Below are 23,107 nucleotides of genomic sequence, written 5' to 3'. Positions count from 1 at the left end.
CATATGTAACAAACCTGCACGTTATGCACATGTACCCTAGAACTTAAAGTATAACAAAAAATAAAAATAAAAAAAAAAAGAGAGTATTCTTTCCAGTGTGAGTGGTATTAGCAAGACAACAGAACAGGAAGTCTTGAACCCTCCTTTACTCTGACTAACTCCTTGTTTCAGCAGTAATTGGTGGCCATTTTCTCTGTGAGAAATTCAGAAACTAATTAAGAAGCTATTGCACTCCTGCTGAAGATGAAATAAGTCACACTGAAGCTAGTAAGACAATGTGAAATACCTTTTCTCAGCTTTTCCCTGGGTATAAGAAGAGTACACCATGTATCCTACATCCTAGCATTTTCAGAGGTTAACAGAGGACAGGATTTTTCCATCCTATTTTGAAGAGAATACAGAATATGGAACATGGCACACTCTAGCCACCTGGAGCTAGTGAAAACAGAAGCAGTGGTTCAGGTTGACAGTCAACATTGCCACACCCCCTGGCTCAGCACAGAAATAGCAGTGGTAAAACCCTAACTCCCATATTTCTCCTGAGAAGGAAAACTGGTGCACTAAATGTCCAATGTCCCAACTTTTCAGAGAGCTACCCAAAAGACTAGCTTCCATCTACTCTGTCTCAGAACTCTGATCAAACTGGGACACAGCATTTATGCCACCTAAAGCCTCCCTTGAGATCAGAGATAGACACTTGGCCTGGTGGTCCCCATGGCCACTCCCTGGCTCAACAACAAGCAAGTGGACAGAAAGCCTCAGCTCCTAGGTTCACTTTGAGGCGAGGAAGGGAAAAGAGATGCACTGAGTGTTCAATATCCTAACTTTTCCAAGGGTTACCCAGAAGACTGGTTTCAGTCTAGCCTGTCACCATAGTCAGTGACAGTAGCTCAGGATAGCACAGGCAGAGCTATCCTAATCCCAACTTCTATCTAGAAAATAAATGAAGTACATTTTGCACCCAACAACCCAACTTGAAGGAGGGGTTGCCTGATAAAATGGCTCTCTGAGTACTGATAGGTTTCATCACACTCCAGACACCATGGACTACTAAAAATAAAAAAACTAAATTGGACCAGCATGAATATTTGAGAGGCCACCAGAATTTCTGGCCCAGGCTGATTTGTGAGGGTCTTGTTCAGTACAGGGCTAGTTTGTAAAGACTAGGAGAAGTGGCTGTTGTCTGTAATATGCAGATATGAACACAAAGAATCAGGAAAAATAGAGAAGGAGAGAATAGAGAAGGAGAAAAATACTTTTGAAACAAAGCAACAAGATAAATCTCCATAAGCTGACTAATAAAATGGAGGTGTGTTATTCGCCTGACAGAAAATTCATATAACCATCATAAAGATGCTCACCAAGGTCAAAAGAACAATGTGTGAACAAAATGAGAATTTCAACAAGAAGAAGTTTTGTAAAGTACCAGAGAGAATTAATGGAGGTGAAGAATACAATAACTGAGCTAAAAAATTTACTAGAGGCATTAAACAGTTGACTAGTTCAAACAGTGGAAAGGATCAAGAAACTCAAAGACAAATCATTGCAAATTATTCAGCCAGAGGAACAGAAAGAAACAAAAGAATGTAAAAGAGTAAAGAAAACCTAAGGAACTAATGGAACGCCATCAAGCTTTTAAATATAAACATTACGGAAGTCCCAGAATAAAAACAGAGAAAAGACTAAAAGACTTATTTAAAGAAATAATAATAGCTAAGAATTTCCCAAATGTGGGAAAGAAAATAGACATCCCAATTCAAGAAGCCCAAAGTTCCTCAAAAATGTTTCCTATAATGGAGAGATACAAATTTTCTCAGACAAATAAAAGCTGAGGGAGTACATCACCACTCGCACACATTGTTAAAATGCTAAAGAGAGTTGTTAAAGGTAAAAAAAAAAGGAAGCTAAGCAGCAATACAATAGCTTAGGAAAGACTAAAATAACTTATAGACAAATACAGAAATCTGCATCACTGTCAAAGTAGTGAATAAATCATTTGAATTCTTATATAAAATTTAAAAAACAAATGTATTAAAAACCTATAATAACAATGTTAATGAGTACACAATACAAATAGACATAAATTGTGACATCAGTAACATAATATTTGTATGTAGCTGGGAAGAAGTAAAAGCATACTTTTTTAGTATGTTACTGAACATAAGTTATCAGTTTAAAATAGATTGTTATATTTTACATAAGGCCCATGTTGAACATGAATAAAGTACTACAGATGTTACATACACACACAAACACAAACAGAAAAGTATCAAAGCATAGCAATATAAAGTATCTATGATACCCAAAGGAAAACAAGAGAAAAAAATGACAAAAGCCTCTAAGACAAAGAGAAAACAACACAATGGCAATAGCAAATCATTCCCTATCAATATTTACTTCAAATGTAAACACATTAAAATTCCTAATCAAAGGATGTGGAGTGGTTAAACAAAAGCAAGATTCAGCTGTTCGCTGATTAAGATATTCACTTTAGATTTAAAGACACATATAAGCTGTAAGTGAAGGGAGGAAAAAGTTATTCTATGAGCAACAGTAGCTATATTTATATTAGACAAAATAAACTTTTAGCAAAAACCTGTTACAAAAGACAAAGAAGGACATTAAAATAATCAACAAATAATCAATGGGAACATACAAAAATTATAATATATGCATCCAACGTCAGAAAATTTAAGTATATAAAGCAAACATTGACAAAATTGAAGGGAGAGTAAGCAAAACAATAGTAGGGTATTCAACTCTCCACTTTAAACAATGGACAGGTCAGTCATACAGAAAATCAATAAACAGTGGATGTGAGCAATGCTAAGACTAAATGAACCAGAGATGTTTAAAGAATAGCAGCAGAATATATATTCTTCTCAAGTAGGCTCAGAACATTCTCTGGGATAGACCAGATGTTAGATTAAAACACAAGTTTTTAAAATTTTATAAAGATTGAAATCATGCCGAGTACCTTATTCAACCACAGTATAATGAAACCAGAAACAAGAGAAGAAAAACTTCTGAAGGATACACAAACATGTGAAAATTAAACAAAATAGTTTTGAAAAATTTATTAGTCAGGTGAGTCAAGGAATCAAAAAGAAAATTAGAAAATATATTTAAACAAATGAAAATAAAAATACAACATAGCAAAACTTACAGGATACATCAAAAGTAGTACTACAAGAGAAGCTTGTAATAACAGATGCCTATAATAAAAAAAAAAAGAAAGAAAGATCTCTCAAATAAACAACCTAACATTACACCTCAAGGAACTAGAAAAAGAACAAACCAAGACCAATATTTGCAGAAGAGAGGAAATAACAAAGATTAGGAGAGAAATAAATGAAACAGAGAGTAGAAAAACAATAGAAAACAAAACTACGAGTCGGTAATTTCAGATCAACAAAATTGTCAAACCTTTAGCTAGACTAAGAAAAAAGACTAAAATAAATATAATCATAAGTGAAACATGAGACATTACAAAGGTTGTAAGAAAAATCAAAATTGTTCATAAGAGATTACTGTAAATAATTATATACCAACAAACTGGATAACCTACAAAAAGTGAAGTGGCAAGATACAAAATCAACATACAATAATTAGTTGCATTTCTATACACAAACAACACACTATCAAAAAAGAGTGTAAGAAAATACTTCCATTTACAATACTATGCAAAAGGATAAAATACTTAGGAATATCTAAAGTAAGGAAGAAAAAGACTTGTACATGAAAACTACCAAATATTGAAGAAAGACATTTAACAAGATACAAAAAATATATAACTGGTATTCATTTATTAGAAGACTTAGCATTGTTGAAATGTTCATACTGTGCAAAGTAATCTACAGATTCAATGTTATCTCTATCAAAATTCAAATTCCTAGTGGCATTTTTTCCTGAAGTATAAAAAAAGACAATTCTAAAATTTGTGTATAACACAAAAGAGTCCCCAAAGTTAATACAATTATAATAAACAAAAACAGTAAAGGAAGTATTACATTTCCTGATTTTAAATTATTTTACAAAGCTATAGTAATCAAAATAGTTGGGCATTGGCATAGATACACACATATGAACCAATGGAACAGAATAGAGAGCCCAGACGTAAATTCACATGCACAGGGCTCGTTGATCTTCAATAAAGTTCTGCAAACACACAATCAGGAAATGGTTGTCTTTTCAACGAATGGTGTTAAGAACACTAGATATTTACATGCACAATAATGAATTTGGACTCATATCCTCTACCATATAAAAAAACCTCAAAATGGATGAAAAACTTAAACGTTAAAACCTCAAACTGTCAAACTTATAGAAAAAAATATGGAAAAATGTATTTATGACTTTTTCCTGGTATTGAATTCATGAATATGAAATAAAAGCATAGGCAACAAAAATAAAAATAGACAAGTGGGAATAAATAAAAAAATAAAAATAGACAAGTGGGAACTAAAAAGCTTCTGCACAGCAAAGGAAACAATCAACAAACCAAAAACGCAACCTACAGAATGGGAGAAAATATTTGCGAACCGTTTGTTAGATAAGAGCTTAATTGACAAAGTATTTAAGAAACCCCTATAACTCAACAGCAAGAAAATCCCAAACAAACAAAACACACACACACACACAAAAACACCTAAAACCCAAGGTTAAAAATGGGTTAAACATTTGAATAAACATTTCTCCAAAGATGGACAAATGGTCAACAAGTATACGAAAACACACGCAACATAGTTAATCATATCCAAATGCAAACCAAAACTATAATGAGACATCACCTCACAGCGGTTAGTATGGGTATTATAAAAACAAAACAAAAACAAAGAAGAATACAAAAAAAAAACAATAAAAACAAGAAAAAACAAAACATAACTTAGTAAGGACAAAAAAAAAAAAGGATCTCTTGTACGCGGCTGATAGGAATGCAAAATTGTTCAGTCACTATAAAAAACAGTATGGAGGTATCGGGGAACCAGTCCCTGATATTTCAACATAGGTTCTTTTCTATTTTCCCTAAGTGTCAGCAGGTCTGAGAAATAAAGGGAAAGAGTATAAAAGAGAAAAATTTTAAAGCTGGGTGTCGGGGGAGACATCACATGTCTGCAGGTTCTGCGATGCCCCCCAAGTTGCAAATCCAGCACATTTTTATTATGGATTTCAAATGGGAGGGAGCGTACGAATAGGGCGCGGGTCACAAGAGATCACATGTTTCCCAAGGCAATAAAATATCACAAGGCAAATGGGGGCAGAGTGAGATCACCGGACCAGGGAGAAATCAAAATTGCTAATGAAGTTTCATGTCCCACTGGGTGCGTATTGTCATTGATAACATCTGGAGACAGGTTTTGAGAGCAGACAACCCCCGTCTGACTAAAATTTACTAAGCAAGAATTTCTTCATCCTGTTGGAAATCACAAGAGTATTGATTGGGGAAGTGATAAATGTCCATAAAATTTTCACAGTTTATGTTCAGAGATTGTAGTAAAGACAGGCATAAGATATTATAAAAGTATGAATTTGGGGAACAAATAAATGCCCATGAAATCTTCACAATTTATGTTCTTCTGTCATGTCTTCAACAGGTCCCTCCTTTCGGGGTCCCTGACTTCCTGCAACATGGAGGTTCTTCAAAAAATTAAAAATAGAATGACCATATGATCCAGCAAGCTCACAATTGCCAAAACGGAGAATAAACTATGTGTCCATTAACTGATGAACAGACAAGAGAAATGGTGTATTCATACAATGGGATATTATTCCACCTTTTAAAAAAGGAAATTTTGTCATTTACTACGACATTGATGAATCTTAAAGATCATTCTAAGCCAAACAAGCCAGTCACTCAGAAGAACAAATACTGCATGATTCCACTTAGATGAAGTATCTATAATAAAGTCATAGAATCAGTAAAATTGTTATTAGGAGCTGTGAGAGAAGAGCATAGCAATGGAAAATTGCTAATCAAAGGCATAAAGTTTTTTTTTTTTGTTTTTTGAGACGGAGTCTTGCTCTGTTGCCCAGGCTGGAGTGCTGTGGCCGGATCTCCCCTCACTGCAAGCTCCACCTCCCGGGTTCAGGCCATTCTCCTGCCTCAGCCTCCCGAGTAGCTGGGACTACAGGCACCGGCCACCACGCCTGGCTAATTCTTTTGTATTTTTAGTAGAGACGGGGGGCATAAAGTTTTAATTAGGGAAGATTAGTAAGTTCTAGATTTCTGCTGTGCAATACTTTTCTAAGGTGAATAGTATTTTATTGTACACTTAAAAATACGCTAATAGGGCTGGGCGCAGGGGCTCATGCCTGTAATCCAGACACTTTGGGAGGCTGAAGTGGGCAGATCACCTGACGTCAGGAGTTTGAGACCAGCCTGGTGAAACCCTGTCTCTACTAAAAATACAAAAATTAGCTGGGCTTGGTGGCACACAACTGTAGTCCCAGCTAGTTAAGAGGCTGAGGCAGGAGAATTGTTTGAACCTGGGAGGCAGAGGTTGTAATGAGCCAAGATGGTGCCACTGGACTCCAGTCTGGGCAACAGAGGGAGACTCCATCTCAAAAAAGAAAAGAAAAATGTGCTAATAGGGTAGATTTCATGTTAAGTCTTAGTACAACAAATAAAATAAAATAAGGTATACTTTCCAAAGGTCTAAGGAATTTTGTAGAAAACTTGCTCTTTATGGTTAAGTTAATCAATTTTGAGCAGATAATAAACTGTAAGTTGACAATTTCTAAAGTTGATTGAAACATTTTCAGGAATTCATGAAAAGGATGTGTATTATTTATTTTTTCTGTAAATGTCAACTAGGTCAAGTTGATTAATAGTATCTAATTCTTCTATATCCTGAAATTATTTTTGTCCACCTCTATAATTTGCTGAGGGAGAGAATTTTTTTATTTCTACCATTAATCTGTCAGATTTTGATGCTCTGATTTTAAGTGCATACATATTTGTGACTCTTATGTCTTCTTGATTAGTTAGTACTATTATTGTCATGTGATATTGGTGGCAGCAGAGGGCTACCTGGTGCAGCTGCTGTCATCACGCCAGCTGCTGTAGGAAAGGCGCCAGGAGGCGACGGACAGCCCATCCCCCACATCCTGCTACCCTGACGCCCGGGCTATAGTCCCTGGCAGAATCACCCACCAGTGGGGGAGTGACACAGAGGGGCAGCAGCCAGGTCGAGCAGGGAATATCTTCAGTACAGAGCTTGGGCTGCACTTTGGGGGCCTGGGGTGAGAAGTGGGAGTGGTGCCTGCTTCAGGGACCCGGCCGCTGTCCCACTGCCCCGACCAAGGGTGCCAGGTTCCTGGGCGTCAGGAGGAGTGTCTGCGCAGGGCCGCCTGGGGCCGTGTCCCCAGGGTCTGCCTGGAGTCAGGGTGACTGCTAAGCCTTCCACTCCCGATGGCTGGGCCCGGGGAGTGATCCACTCTGCCCCGGGTCACCGCTGAGTGCCAGGGAAATGGGGGCGCTCATGGCTATCTTGCCACTGCCCTGGATGCCGGCCAGGGCCCAGCAAGGATCAGGAGCCCCGGCCCCAGGCTGCGAGGGGTAGCAGCTGAGGCTGCGTTCTCCAGGGAGCAAACAGGCAGGACTGCTGCCCTTCTGGGTGCCACTGCAGCCACCCAAGCCACGACTGCAAAACCGTGCCTCCTTCTCTACAGGGCAGTCAGGAACACCCCCACCCCACCATATAGCTGCAGCTGCCCAAACCAGCTGCTGCAGCTTCAGGCATTGCTGCACTCCTGGGGGCCGGGGAAGGCCCTCCCTGCCCTTGCAGACTAGGAATTGCCTGATCCCACTGACTGGCTTCTCCCTGCTGTTGGCTCCTGCTCTGATATAAGAGCAAAGTTGGGAGCAAGCCTAGGTGCCATGAATGGCAGCAGGAGGCAGAGTTTCCTGGGTGAAAGAGAGCAGGTCCCCAGTAAGGCCCCATCCTCAGGCCAAGGAGGACCTGTAGGCTGGGGGCCAGGCTGCCACGCCCGTGGACCAGAGCAGCGACTTGTGGTGCTGTTTTCAGGCCTGTCCATGGCTGCCCATAGACCAACTGGCACGCACTTCCTTACCTCTGATGTCCATAAAAATCCCCAGGGTCAGCCAGAGCAGGGCAGAGAACAGAGAGAGGATGGAATGACCAGCTGCAGAAAAGAGCCTCTCTGAGGAGACTTGGGAAGACAACCGGACGACCAGCTGCAGAAAGGAGCCACCCACCCCAGGGCCTCTCTGTTGAGAGCTGAACCCTCCAGGAGGCAACCTGACTACAGAGGAGGAGCTACCACTTGCAGGTCTCCTCTGAGCTATTGTAACGCTTAATAAGGCTCCCCTTAGTCTTGCTCACCCTCCCTCTGTATACGTCATTCTTCCTGGACGCAGGACAAGAACTTGGGCAAAAGAGCCACCAGCCACAAAGGTTTCCCACCAGAAGAAGCAACAGCCCCCAAATCCAGTAACATATATACCTCTTGTAAAACTATAAATCTTTAAGTCTAATTGTCTACTAAGATTATAGCTATTCTAGCTTTCTTATGCTTATTTTCTGCATGGGTCTGATGTATTTTATTACTTCACTTTCTATGCTTACTTTTATCAAATTCATGGAGGCATAATTTACTGAATCAATTTATAGTATAAAATTCCAACAGTTTTGACATATGTACTCAGCCCCAAAACCACTACTACAATCAAGATATAAAACATTTCCATCATTCCAAAAAGGTTTTTCCGGCCACTTTACAAACCATCCATCTCTTTCTGTGTTCCCAGCTTCAGGCAACCTCTGATTTGCTAAGGGTCATTATAAGTTTGTTTGTAGTTTCTAGACTTGTATACATAGAAACATATGGCATTTGTTTCTGGCTTCCTTTACTTAGAGTATGGTTTCAAAATGTACCCATATGTCAATAATGATTTATTTCTATTAATGAGCATGCTCAGTGAATACATGTTGTCTGTTCACCTTGTGATGGACACTCGTATTACAGCCAGTTTTTGACGGATGTGAATAAAGCTTCTGTTGAGATTTGTGTACAAATCATAATATTAAATATGTTTTTTATATCCCTTCATTAAATACAAGTAAGTCAAATGTCTTGTTTATAGGAGCAATGTTGTTTACATATGTTTGAAACTACTAAACAGTTTTCCAAAGTAGTTTTATGATTCTACATGCTCAGCAGTAGCATATGTAAATTTATTTTCCTCTACACCTTCATAAATTTTAGAACTAAGTTTTTCTGTCATTTTATATTACTGTGATTTTACTTCCCATTTACAGAATGACTAATTACATTGAACTTTTTTGTGTATTTATATGCAAAGTGTTGCCTTTTTTGAAGTGTTTTATAAAATTTTGGCAAATGTCTTGCTATTTTTTTTGAGTTGTAATTATTTTGTACAGGTTAGATTTAAACCCTTTGTCAAATATATAAACTGTATTTCACAGCATTCTATGTTTTGCCTTTTAATTACCTTTATGAAGATTTTGAAAGCAAAAATATGCTATTTACAAAAATTTGACTAAGGGTAATTCATCAATATTGCTCTTCATAGTTTTTTCTTGTGTCCTAACTAGAGAAATCTTTATTTTTTTCCCAAACTTCAAGGCCATGAAGTTTTCTCCCTATTTTTTTTCTCTAGAAATTTATAGTGACATCTCTCTTGTTAGTCTATAATATACCATGTGTTAGTTTTTTTTGTCTGATGTGAGATAAATATTAATGCAGATTTTTTTTTTTTTCTGTATAAACATATAGTTGTTCTAGAACCACTGGAAGAAAAACATGTCTTTCCCTATTGTGATTTTTCTTATTTTCTTAAAAAACTGACCACATGCATATTGGTCTATTTTTGTACTCTAATCTATACTATTAATCTGTATACGTGTATTTTGACCAATCCACTCTATCTTAATTATTGAAGCTTTATAGTACTATTTGTTAAAATGTAATGCAAGTTCTTCAACTTTCTGTCTTCATTATTAAAAGGGTTTCCTATTCTAGGATGTCTGCATTCCCATGTAAATTTTAGAATCAAATTGTCAATTTCTAAGTGAGAGCACTGAAAGTGTAAGTCAAATTGTGGAAAACATCTTAATATTGAACTTTCTGTCACATAAATGATATTTTTTACTTAGATCTTTAATTGTTCTCAGTGGTGCTGTGTGGTTTTCATTAAAAAGATTGTACACATATTTGTTAAATTTATTTCTAAGTAGTTTAATTTTATAAAATTGTAAACGCTATTTTAAAAATGCTATTTTCTAATTGTTACTCATATGGAAAAACATTATGATTTTTAAATGACATTTTTTTCTGTCATATTGCTATTATTTATTATTTTGGCATTTATTTTAGGTTTGGGGGTACACATGAAAGTTTGTTACATAGGTAAATCTCACGGGAGTTTGTTGTACATATTATTTCATACCTTGGGTATTATTCCCAGTACCCAATAGTTATCTTTTCTGCTCATACTGCCAAGTTTAAGTTGTCATTACTTTGTAGGTTTTATAGAATCTTCCACATAGTCATGTCTACGGTGATATGAGAGTTTTCATTTTTTAGTTATATTTTTAATAATGTTATTACCTTTCTCCTCTTCTTAATGCAAAAGCTGTAATCTCCAGTACAATGTTGAATTGAAGTGTTAAAATCAAGCTTTCTCAATAAGGTCCTGATACTAAGCATAATATTAGCTATAGATGCCTTTTAATATATTGTGGGATTTCTCCTGTCCTTCTAATTTGGTAGTAGCTTTTATTATGAATGATTGTAAACTATTTCTAGTGCTTTTTCTGTACCACTTGAACATAACATTGTTTTTCTCCCTTTATTCTGACAATATGGTTAATTACATTAATAGAGCTGTTTTAAAATTTCACAATTTTTGGGAGGCCAAAGTGGGCAGATCACAAGGTCAGGAGATAGAGACCATCCTGGCTAACACAGTGAAAACCCGACTTTACTAAAAACACAAAAAATTAGCCACGGGTGGTGGCATACATCTGTAGTCCCAGCTACTTGGGAGGCTGAGGTAGAAGAATTGCTTGAACTCAGGAGGTGGAGGTTGCAGTGAGCCGAGATTGTGCCACTGCACTCCAGCTTGGGCAACAAAGTGAGACTCTGTTTCATTAAAAAAAAAAGGTATCACAATTTTTACTAAATCTTAACCTATTTTAACAATGTCTAAATTTGATAAACATCATTTCACGGAAAATATGTTTAATAAGTGAAAGAAAAGCAGACAATTTAATCATTATTTTCTGGAAACTAAACAATAACAATTTAGCAGAACTTTATAAGTAGTGATATGCAGTTATTCAGTCTTCATACAAGTGGTGTTTCTCATGAAAGTTTATCTCTTTATATTTAATATAGTCGAATTAGTGATTATAGTTAGCATATACTATTTTATTACAAGTGGCTTACTGAGAATAAAATGTTGACAATTTCACTGAGGTTTCCAATGTAACATAATATAGTCGCAGAAAAAGTGAAAAGTGAACATGAAAAGGCAAAATATTTAAAAAAAATGAAAAGAAAACAGTGAAAGGATATTCAAATATCATATGTGTAAAGACTTGAATTCCTCAGAGAAAGCTATCTTGGTTATGATACTCTGTTACATTGGATTGTTATATATATTAATCTCTTACTATTTTAAGGATATTTTGTTTGTGTTTGAGAAAAATATTAATGTATAATTTTCCTTTTCCTTCTTTTTATGAAATATCATTGTCAAATTTTAGAATTAGTCTCTCAAAATGAGATGGGGAGAGATTTTTCTCTGTTTTCTGAGAGAATTACTGTTTTATTGTTTTTTTTCTTTCTTGACTATTTTATAAAATTCACGAATAAAAACACTTAGATCTATTATTTTTCTTTTTATTTTGTTGGTGTTGTGTTGCAAAGAGTTTAATTTGTAAATAATCTATATTAAACAAAGAATTTAATTTATAAACTATCTTAGATTTTTTGCTTCATCTTGTGTTAGTTTTGACAATTGTATTTTAAAATAAATGTGTCCAATACGTCCAATTTAGTTGCATGAAGCTTTTCATAATATTTTTAACTTCCCTTTGAATAACTGTAGCATCTCTGGTGTAACCCTTTTTTAAATTCCTATTACTTGTGATTAATTTACTCTCTCGATTATGCTTTTTAAAATGGAATCTATCTATATACTTAAATTTTTTTATGAAGAACCTCCTTTTGACTATATTGATTTTCTCTATTGTTTGACTATCTTCTTTTTTTAAAAATTTTCTGCTTTTATCTGTATTTGTTCGTTCTTTTATTCTACACACTTTGAACTCATTTGCTTTTTTTTCTAGTTTCTTACATTTTATATTTCATCTTTAATCACTGATTTTAGCCCTGTCTTCCTTTCCATATAAGCACTAACACTTAAAATTTTTTCTCAAATCACTGCTTCAGATAAATTTTCCATACTGAGTGTAGTTTTCTCAATAGTCTCTCTTTGAGCACTTGAAAACAGAAGATAATAAGGTTTTCAGGGTGCAGGGCTATAAGACAGAAAAAGCCTATGTTCTTGAATCACTGTGTGGAAGACAGTCACCCATCAACAAAGAGCATATCAGCCTTAGACTGTTAAGTGAACAAGAAGAAAATAGCTATTGTCTTTTAGCTTTATTCATTTTTGGCTTGTTTTGGACAGCAGTTTAGTATATCCTAATTAATGTAAAGTACAATCAGACCTTAAAACTAAAAATATTTATGAAGTATCTCTTATATAAGTCACTTACGTAAGTACTAGGGATGTAGTTAGAATAGACACATACAGAACATAGGTTGTGCACTACTATACAACTCACGTGAAGTCTCATTGAGACGATGTGGGACGCAGCACAGTTCTCATAGATTATGTCAATTGTGCCCTTACAGTTATCAGGACTTGATGACCTACATACAATAGTGAATCAAGCAGACAATCTTATTGCTTTTATAACATTTAAAATCTAGAGAAAAAATAGGCAATAGTTTAAATTACAAATGCATATAAAGTATAAATATTTGATTTTAATAAGTTTTAGGAATAAAAATTAAGCATAGAAATAGAGTAATCATGGTTGGGCACGGTGGCTCACACCTGTAATCCCTGAATTTTGGGAGGCTGAGACAGGAAGATTGCTTGAGGCAAGGAGATTAAGACCAGCCTGGGAAACACTGCACAATCTCCCTCCAAAAATACAAATATTAGCCTGACATGTTGGCACATGCCTGTAGTTCTAGCTACTCAGGTGGCTGAGGCAGGTGGATCACTTGAGCCTAAGTCATCAAGGCTGCAGTGAGCCAAGATGGAGCTATTCTACTTCAGCCTTGGTGACAGAGTGAGACCATCTCACAGAAATACTCAGGATGTTAAAATATGGTAATTTCTGTAGGGTTTTCAGAGAAACCCTCATAATGGGAGTAGTATGTGAGTAAAACTTGAAGTGATATGAGATACTATATGACTATCTGAGGGAAATTAATTTTAGGTATGGGGAAACACAAATATAAAAGCTTGAATAATGGCATGTGCTTGGTTCATATTCCATAAAGAACAAGAAAAGCAGTGTAGACAGGAGGTAGTGAGGGAGGTTGACGATAGTAGAAAATGAGTTTGAAGCGCTACATATACTAAATAACGGAGGACTCTATAGGTGTCCAAGGCCTCAGTATTTAATTTTAATGGAAAATTAACAGTGTGAGAAAGCATTTCATAATCAAATTAACAAAATACTTGAAGAAATAGGAAATAATATTTTCTGAGGTTGCTGAAAAGTAATGAAAGATAAATACTGTGAGCTGTGATTTGGCTTAGAATTCTAAAAATTATAACTAGCTCACTAGTGTTTCCTTATGAAATAAAATTAGCCTGAGAATTGGAAGGAGTCCATCATTAAGTAACAGTTATTCTGACACCATCTAAACCAGATCATCTTTAAACTATGTCTATGGCATTTTATGTAAGAAACTTTGAATTCTAAAGAAAAAGAATCAAGTTTGTTTTACTAAGAGGAAAATTTTCTTGACTGAGAAGGATTATGTGTGGAAGTCTTGAACCATTCCTCCAGCTAAGAAAATGATTTTTGAAGAAAGGAAATTGAATCTGTCCAATGAGTTGATTTCTGTGTAGCATGATTGGCAATACAAACTCAGGCATGAAAATATCCAATAATATTCTGAGCAATTAAAATGACCCAGCCAGCTGTTCTAGCAGATAGGCTAGAAAGATATACTAAAAAATCATCCCAGTTAGGGGTAAAAATTTTGAAAACTCCATAGACTTTTTAACAGTGAATATAGGTTATTTACATCATTGCATATGGAGGTGCATAATGCTCCATTGCATATGGAGGTGCATAAAAAGAAAATTTGCCATTAACTTTAGAAATGGCAAATTGGTCTGTGGCAAATTGGGTTCATGAAGTGAGCCATGGTAATCAATAGGGTTGGGACAATATTTTTAGGTACCCCTGAGGCTTTTTATGTTTTTCAGAATTGTCTATCTTGTCAACAGCACACAGGAGGCTTTCTTTGGCAGATGTAAGTTTGACTAGGATAGTTAATCAGTGTCAGCTCTTTTCCAAGGGCCATGAGCTTTCTTACCAGAAAGCACAATTCCTGAAACTCAATACAAGCCTGTGAACTGAATTTCACGTGTAGGCATCAGTCAGAGTGATGACATGCTAAGGGCCTGGATACAGTGGATTACAGCTGACAGCCACTTGTCAGACATGAAAGATCATTTTTGTACTCAAACAAGTGACAGAGACTAGACTTATGTTTCTGTCATGCAAAAAGTAAAAGCACAAATGCAGAAATTCCTTTCCCTCTCACAATTCATGGGTGTACCACAGTTTAGGAATCCCAATATCCCTAAAAGTGAAGAAACTATAGAAGATAAAGGAGAATACCAATTAAACTAGTGAAATTCCAAACATCAGTGAAATTAAAAAAAAAACAAAATAAAAAGACATCCAGAATGGGTGGTTGCAAGGGAAAAATTAATCAAGAAAACCTATAACTAATTCATAAATCAGTGTATCAATCAGTTAAGACAGCAAATATTTAAGAGAGCAATATAAGTGTTTACTTCACATTCACTTATTTTTTCAACATTCATTTATTAGTTCAAGAGATATTCATGAATACTCCACAAGGGAAGCTTTTAGGGATTCAAAACAAACCACTTTTTCTAAAAAGAATACCCACAATGTTGCTAGATTTCACATATCCAATAAACTTAAATTTTTTAAAATTATAATGTGTGTGTGTGTGTGTGTATTTAATCCAGATATAGAAATGAATCTGTAGATGAATTCATATTTGGTGAGACAAAGGAACTCAACAGCAACTTACCCTTCCTGAAATTCAATGTTGGTTGTGTTGGAGACTGGAACTAATTGTAAGGTAGGTTGCAGAATATTTGGTACAGTGTAGTTACAAATGCAAACAATTAATATAAGATTAAGTACTAAAATTAGGTGAAGGACAATTAATGCTAAGTTCAGACCTCATAAAAAATACAGTGCATCCTAGAACAAGCACAAATAAGTTAGGAAAATAAAAACTAAACTAAAATGTAGAGAGAGAAATAAACAGCAAACGTTTTGTCCTGAAAGTGTATTCAACTATTCTCTAATTTTTGTATTGAGAAAATTTAGCACTAATAAAAATGCTAAAGTATCATTAAAAGTTAATTTTAAGAGAATGTGAAATTTATGAAAATACTTACAGACTCCGAAAATACCTAAGAATATAGCTTTGTCACCTGAGGGAGTCTAAGGACTCACTGCAGTAGTAACAAGCACAGTTAATCTTGGTATTAATACTATTCTCCAATAAAATGAACCAGAGCTCTTTGGAGAAATAGCTTATTCTGTGACTGAGTCAGGAAACACAGTAGATGAACCTGTATCATCTTGTAGTGTGAGAAAGTAAATAAATATTTTCCAAAAATAAAAGAATGATGGGGATATGTAAAAGGGACACAGGAAAGAAGCCAAATTGAAAGAATTCCTAATGGTTAAAGTTGGAATAATGTGAACCATAATAAATAAAATAATAGTATTGGATTATACCCCAAAATGTAAAATAAATATCAGTTCTCATACTGATATAATACAAGATTGAATAAATAAATAATGGGAGAGAATAGATAAATCTCAAGCACAGAAGATTTCCAAATAAATTATGTAGCTACGCCATCCTTAGGAAGATGTAGCATACCTCACCACTTCTTACATGTAGAACACATATTGATATTTTGTAGATGATTTTTGTTTTCTGTCAGATTATGAAGATTTTCTTCTTTTAGTTTGCTCACTGTTTCTATCATTTATGCATTTTAATTTTGTCAGATTTGTTTTTTGAATCTATTTTTCATTTTATGATATTTATATTTTATTGTACCAAAATGTTAAATTACACAGACTGATTTACAAGTGTTAAAGTAACCTTACATTCCAGGGATAAACCTGAATTAGTAAATGTGTTTTTTAAAAATATTTTTATATTGCCTACTTTAATTAGTTATTATTCTGCTATGTTTTTAAGTATTTTATATAGATATTTATGATGGATATTGGTGTGTAATTTTCTGTCATTCTTCTTACTCTCTCCTTTTAATTTTTTTAGTAGAATATCATTTTCATTTGGAAAGAGTTCTCTCATTTTTTTCCGACAAAGATTGTATATTAAATTCACTATTTATGCCTTAATATTAATAGAATCACCAGTGAAACCATATGTACTTGCAGTTTTCATTATCATAATGTCTTAAACAACAAATTACATGTGTGTATGGAGATCATGCTATTGAAGAATTTAGGGTTATAACACTCCAAATTGCCTCAACCTGGCACATCAATTATTTGGACCTCAAAGCACTTGAGAAGATAATTCTTACGACCAGTGTTTGACAATTGACACTGCAATGGACCTGTACAATAAATTTCCTAAAATAACTTTTATATTCTGTCAACTTCACATGCTTTTGTATATCTGCTAATGACTCCCCTGGATTTACTGCCCCTAGCCCAGACCGCTATGTCTTGCCATTTCTTTTCCTCATAGAATTTATTATTCTTTGTCTATAAAGTATAAAATTTTTGCTTTGGTGGTTTCTTAGGGTCTTCTCTGTCTTGTGAAGATGTATAGGTAAAATTAAGAAAACTTAGTTGGTTTTCTCATTATCCTGTTTGGTATCAATTTAGTTTCCAGACCCAGCCAAAGATCCTATTTAAAAACTTATATGGGTACAGGGGTATCTGTCTTCCTAAAAATGTTAGATTATTATCACTCTTTAGCAAGAAGCATACTATAATTATTTTTTCATATGAATCAACATGATTGGTAGAACTCTCTAGAAGTTGTATGCTAAAACATATTCTTGATATAATACAGTGTGAAAGAAGAAATGTACTCTTAGTAATATATTAATTTTATTGTATAGACTTTATAAACAAATTTCTCTGCATGTAAGAATTTATAGTCAAAGAGTTAAAACACTTACCTTTATTCAAAATAACTAGAGAATTTTAAAAATGTGTTTCCCATGCTACTAAAATAATTATGACAGATAAACTTTAATTGAATAAAGTCTGTATCTGTAGTCAACAGCTAAAATAATTCTAATAAAAAGGAATTTTAAATGCCTTTGCATTATTTGTTCTTCTACATGCAAAATGAATTTACAAGGATGATGTTTGACAGACCATTATTGGGAGCACCTGTTAAAATGCAAGGCTAATGTATATGTTAAATATAGGACTAAATGAGGAAAGTTCCACTTGTTATTCAGCTACTTCTAGAGGGATCCTGATATTCAGTTCAGTTGTATTAAATGGTTTGGGGACTGATAGCATGTATCCTTGTAGATTTCAATTCACAACTAGGTTTACTTTCCACCCCTTAGGCCAAAAGTTCCATTTTCCACAGTACATCTAGCTTTCATTAAGACTTGGCTATGAAGATTGTTAATTCTTTTTCTGAGATCAAAATTTTCATTTGCTTCATTTTTTTTTTTTTTTTTTTTTGATGGAATGTTGCTCTGTCACCCAGGCTGGAGTGTAGTGGTGTGATCTTGGCTCATTGCAATGTCTGCCTCCCGAGTTCAAATGATTCTTCTACCTCAGCCTCCCAAATAGAATTATTCTTGGTGTATTCACTTGTTTTCACGCTGCTATAAAGAACACCTGATGCCGGGAATTTATTATATAAAGCAAAGAGGTTTAATTGACTCACAGTTCCACATGGCTGGAAAGGCCTTGGGAAACTTACAGTCACGACAGAAGGTGAAGGGGAAAGCAAGAACCTTCTTCACATCGTGGCAGGAGAGAGAAAGAGTGTGCAGGGGAATCTGCCACTTTTAAAGCCATCAGATCTCAGGAGAACTCACTCACTATCAATGGGAACAGCATGGGGGAAACCGCAGTCATGATCCAGTCATCTCCTACTAGGACCCTCCCTTGACATGTGGGGATTACAATTTGAGATGAGATTTGGGTGGGAACAGAGCCAAACCATATCAAACGGAAACAACCAATATTAATACTTCAACTAAATAAATATTGAAAATAACAAAATAAAAATTTATGAAGTTATGTTCATTCAAATGTAGGATTACAGACTATTAGAGTAAGAGGAACTTTGAAGTCAAATTCAGTCTTTTACTTTTAACCCTTCATTTGCAGTTAAGTAAACAATGAATGTTACAAGTATGTAATTCTTTTCACTTTTATTACTTCTCTCTTTGCTGATAGAATTCATTTTTAGATTGTTTTGAATCCAATACAGTATTTCAAAGCATAATAACATATTTGGATTTTGATAAATGACACAGTAGGTATGAATTTTGACCCAAATATATTTTTAATTACTTAACACAATAATGTAGTGTTATTTCTTTAAAAACAAAGTAGCAGTTTATTATAAGGGATTTTCCACTTTGAGTATATACTAGTTGTGATTAGTATGAGTTTGTTTTCATTGCTCTTACGAAAAAAACTGTATTTGTCAGATGACTTGTTAAGAAGAGGAACTGGGAGATCACTCCAAATGTTACAAATTAAATATATTTATTTTGTGCTAACATCAGTCCTGTACTTCACCTGAGATTCTAGCAAAGTTTGAACATCTCATACTGGTAAAGCAGTCACAAATCTTTAAGAATTGTTTTGGATTAATGATGACGATACACCTTCAAAATGTACTTCCTAAACAAACGAAAAACATTTTCTAACTATATACCATATCTCTCAAATTCAGATTCTTTTCACACTATAACAATCCATACTAATGGGATAGAATCTGGACCAGAATATAATTATCCGAAGAAAAGATCTTGCCACTGGGACCCTGTCCTTATTTCAGAGATGTTTTCCAGAAGGGGCTCCTTTTATTTTTTTCTTTCCCAGATCTTGACATTTTGTGGTATGCTTTGAAAAAACACTGCTTTCTTAGAGCATAAAATTCTCTTTCCAACACCATCCTAAGGACAAATATGATATATCCGCAGAGAAGAAAGTTAGAATATTTAAGATTTTTGTGACCAAATGCTTGAAGGTTTTTGCCGCCGAAGTAGGGGCCAGAGCACTCCTCAGTTCCAATTTCAGCCACCTTAGCAGTTGTAGATGCATCGTATCATGGACTAATTAATTCCAAATCACTTCCCCCTTTCGTGGTTCTGCCTATCTGTCTTTCAAAATTCTCCTTATGCAGTCAACCCTTGAACAATGCAGGGGTTAGGAATGCCAACCCCCAACACAATCAACAAATTTGTCTATAACTTTTGACTCCAAAACATAACTGCGAATAGCATACTGTTGACTGAAAGTTTGACTAATAATAAGAACATATTTTTACAATAATGTAAGCTAAACAACAACAAAAAATGTTTTTAAGAAAATTATGAGGAAGCGAAAATATGTTTACTATTCATTAAGTGGAGGTGGATACTTGTTAAGTCTTCATCCTTGTCATCCTTAGGAGTCCTCATTGTCTAGACCTTCTTGTTATACAACCATAAGATTGATAGCTGGTGCCAATCTTTTTCCTTTAAGGCTCGGGGATTGTCAGCTTTATAGAAAAAGGTAGTCCTGATCATAAACCCAACTGCATTTGCAGTATTATGATTTAATATTGCATCTTCACATTTGTTAACATCTCTCTTCATTTTGAATGGCAGCATATATGGTCTGTAAATGTTCGTGGGCATAAGTTTTAATAATTTTTGACTTTTATAATAGATTCATGTATATTTTATGGTAGCAAATGATACACCATATTATTATCATCCACATCTATTGTATGCTTTCATGACATGCCTAAGTTTTACTGCCTCTGTATGCAGCATTCCTTCCTTCCAGGTATGGGGCAGGACCCATTCCGGAATGGAGGTGTTATACCCTACAATCAAACAAGGCAGTTCAGAGAATTTCTTTATGGCCAGCTCTTACACAGAAAGGTGGAGGTGGGAGGTGAATTGTTGTAATTTTTTTAGTTTTGTATGGCTGGATTTGAGGTAAAGGGGCTCTGGTTACTATGACCTGCCTAGGGGAAGAGGAATTTTAGTTTCTATAGTTAGCCTCAGGGGACAACAACGGAAGAAAGACAAGGGGACAGTAGGAAGTCAGAGAGAGACTGCTTTTGAGACTGCTTCTGAGGTTGTCACTTAGGGATATCATATTCTGAGCATCAACACAACCATGATGACTAATCTGGGAGGTTATCATTACCAAAAAAAAAAAAAAAAGTTCAACTTACTTTAATTTCTTGATTTCTAAAATACAAAATATAAAATAAAATAAAATATGTAAGCATGATGTAACAAAAAATCATGTAAGTCCCATACAATTATACAAACCACCACATGAAAGTCTTATGAAGCCCATGATATGGAAAATATATTTCTCTGTAATGATATTAAGTATCTCTTTAAAAACGTTAAAAAACACCTGAGTGGTAATAAATAAGTTGAGAAGAGCTTTCTATGTGTAACATTGTGATGGTTAATGATGACTGTCCGCTTGATCGGGTTAAAGGATGCAAAGTATTGTTCCTGTGTGTCTTTGAGGATGTTGCCAAAGGAGATTAACATTTGAGTCAGTGGACTAGGAGAAGCAGATCCATTCTCAGTCTGGGTGGGCACCAGCTAATCAGCTGCCAGCACAGCCAGAATAAAGCAGGCAAAGGAACGTGGAAGGAGGAGACTAGCTAAGTCTTCTTGCTTTCATCTTTATTCCATGCTGCATGCTTCCTGCCCTCTCACGTTGAACACGAAGGTTTTCAGCTTTTGAGCTCTTTGACCTACACCAGTGATTTGCCACGGCCTCTCAGGCCTTCCGCCACAGACTGAATGCGACACTGTCGGCTTCCCTACTTTTGAGGTTTGGGGACTCAGACCGGCTTCCTTGCTTTTCAGCTTGAAGACAGCTTTTTGTGGGACTTCACCTTGTGATCATGAGTCAATACTCCTTAATAAACTCTCTTTCATATGTACGTCTATCTTATTAGTTCTTTCCCACTAGAGAACCCTAATACAAGCATAAACTTAATGGGTTTTGGAAATTGGAGTCCTCACGTTTTTAATTCTCATATATATATATATATTTTAGATAAACTGGGAAGACATGATTCACTCATCACTTTTTTTGATTTTATAAGCTGTATCTGTAAAAATTATATTTTTTATGACTGCATAGTATTCAATGATATATATGTACCACATGTACTTTATCCAGTCTATCACTGATGGGGATTTAGGCTGATTCCATATCTTTGCTATTGTGAATAGTACTGCAATGAACATACATGTACATGTGTCTTTATAATAGAACAATTTCTATTCCAGCATGGACCTGGAGGCCTTTATCCTTAGCAAAGTAACACAGAAACAAAAAACAAAATACTGCATATCCTCACTTATAAGTGGAAGCTAAATGATGAGAACACATGGACACATACAGGGGAGCAACACATACTAGGGCCTATTGCAGGGTGGAGAGTGGGAGGAGGGAGAGGATCAGGAAAAATAACTAATGGGCACTAGACCTAATGTCTTGGTGATGAAATAATCTGTACAACAAACCCCTATGACACATGTTTACCTATGTAACAAACCTGCACATGTACCCTTGAACTTAAAAGTATAAGAAAAGGGGAAAAATTAAATCAAATTGTTTTCTCCAAGAAATCTCAGTCTTGTTGACAATTTTCTATCATGTCTCATGTTTCTAGGAAGAAGGCCATACATATTGACTGCGCACACTTATTTCCTTCTGTTTTTATGTCTCTGTACATCTCCTACAAACACACACAAACAGGAATTTTAGGATTGATAATTATTGTTTTTGTTTTAACAATGTGCTCATTCCTTGGGTTTAGCTTCATCATAGGATTTACTAAGCATATAAGAGTGGAATGTAATCTATAAGGTGCTACAGAAATCTGTAGTGGTAAAGAAATACATTGTTATAGATTTGCCACTAAATTCAAAAGTGTCTATTGTGAACAAAGATGTACTACCAGGTTTTAAAATTGTATTCTCTGTAATATTTTAAGAGGATGAGACAATATATGCTGTATATAAAAATATCCCTTGTTATATAATATCAATCTGGAACATTGAGTTTAACATAGCTAAACAGATATTTCAAATTGGAAAACTTCTCAGGAAAGCCATACAATAAAGCATAATGCTAAGCTTTGTACATTGGTGCAGGTTTTATTTATCTGAAGAAAATCTCTGTAGGCTGGTATTTAATGTGGGAACACAACTTACAAAGAACACAGTTGCGCTACATACAAAATGTCTATAGGCTACTTGACTTAGCTTTCTCACCACCACATAAAACTCAGACAAGAATTCAACAGCATAACACAAAGATTTACAAATCCTATTCAACTATTTATCTATTATATTTTAGAGATTCCTTACAATATTTCTAAGTGTTTTTTCTATCTCATTACTATTTAAACTATAGAAATTGCAAAAAAGCATAAGATAAATAAAATTTTAAATCCCATTTTAAATAAAATGTAATCAAACTTATAAAAATTTTTGAAATGTGTGTACATTTTGTATTTTATGACA

Source organism: Colobus angolensis, unplaced genomic scaffold, assembly GCF_000951035.1.
Source record: "Colobus angolensis palliatus isolate OR3802 unplaced genomic scaffold, Cang.pa_1.0 Scaffold29, whole genome shotgun sequence".
Taxonomy (NCBI): domain Eukaryota; kingdom Metazoa; phylum Chordata; class Mammalia; order Primates; family Cercopithecidae; genus Colobus; species Colobus angolensis.
This window is presented reverse-complemented; position numbering follows the sequence as displayed.